Consider the following 1,648-nt stretch of genomic DNA (forward strand, 5'->3'; position numbering starts at 1 on the left):
ATCCATCATATTTTCTCTTGTAATATTGCAGTTAATGACTAAATCAGCCACTTTCTAACCTCACAGCCCTGCAGTTCTCTGTGTAGGAACCCCTGGATCAAAGGTCTAAACAGACCATATTTCATCATCTGCTATGTCCAGATAACAGAACACTTTCAATTTAGTGGCGCATTCTGTGTTATCCCACTAGCTCACAAGTTCTGGACTCTCTGTGTTCAAATGAAGCGTCTAACTGCACTAAACCCGCATTGCACTGCTCTCTGCAGAGAAAGGAGTGTTTCACAAAGCTAAGGACGTGGTGGAAATCAGTGAGTTGTGGAGCCTACTGGGAGTCCTTCTTCCATCTTTACCACCATCCATCTCTAACAAACCGGCCTGAGCATACCTCTGTTTTACATCTCTAATACAAAATAAGAGAAAGTGACCCCACCTGTGTCTGGGGACCTAAGCATTACACTTATTTTTCTCCAGGTATTTTACTTATTTCACACTCCAGGAGGTAGACCCAGAAGACAGCAGCCAAACAACACAGGACTCCTGACCACTTTCCACAGAAATAACTACAGCAAAGGAAGCAACTCTAACCTTCTGCCACACCATCCTGCCAGCACACCTGAACTTTAGCCTTCAAGGTTTCCCTCACCCTAGCCATGCTGCTGCGGCTGCCAATAAGGGCAACAATTAGCGTCAGTTATGATGGGAGAATCTCTGGTGCTGACATATAACCCCACAGAAACTGGACTGTGCCCAACGTTTCTATTTCCTCAGGCCATTAAACAGCTGTCAAAGTGTGTTGACCTATAATTCCTCCTATCCCATCCCATGTAAATTCTGAGCTGGTGACAAAATGCGAAAGGCTCCAGGTACCCACAGTCACGCAGGCATCTAGAACAAGGAACCATCTAATCCACAGTGCCGCCTGTTCAGCGGTTGACAGGATTTTACAGCCAAAGATAAACCTGTTTCCAGTTTCCAGCCAGCTACAACCTCAAGGGCAGGCAGTCTTCTCTCCAGCTTTATAGTATGAGGAAGGAATTGGTTGTTCTTCAGGGAAGATGTCAGAGATCCACCTGCCACCACCTACTGAAACAGATCACCTTTGATTCTGGCAGAAATCTCCTCTATCAACAGCATGTTTCAATGGCTTTCCATCCTTTGAGCATCAGCATGCCCTGGCAAATTCTTTCAGGCTGGGTGCTACCATCATTTCAATGTTGATATTCATAAATGAAAAGAAAAAAATCTGCAGCCATTTGACAGTAATAAAATGACTTTTAGATCATGCAATGCTTTTCCCATCAAAATTCAAGCAGACACTGTAGGACTGAAGGTACAGCATCTTAAGTAACAAGCTCTCTTCATCTCTCACAGATTTTTTCTTTCATTTATTTGTTTACACCCAGCCCTCTTTTCTCTTCCCATTTCCACATCTTTCCCCCCACCTCCTTCCATGCCCACCCTTTAATATACATACACATGATACGTATTAAGGAGAATCACTTTCATCCAACGTACAAATAAAGCAAGACCTGCTCTCGGAGCACTGAACTGAAATTTGCACCAAAAAAATCACCCCATAACCGCTCCCTTTAAACCACTACTAATCCTGCCCTATTCTCTTTCCTTCTCATCTCCCCCCCTCCCTACA

Source organism: Buceros rhinoceros, unplaced genomic scaffold (genome assembly GCF_000710305.1).
Source record: "Buceros rhinoceros silvestris isolate BGI_N320 unplaced genomic scaffold, ASM71030v1 scaffold1600, whole genome shotgun sequence".
Lineage (NCBI taxonomy): Eukaryota > Metazoa > Chordata > Aves > Bucerotiformes > Bucerotidae > Buceros > Buceros rhinoceros.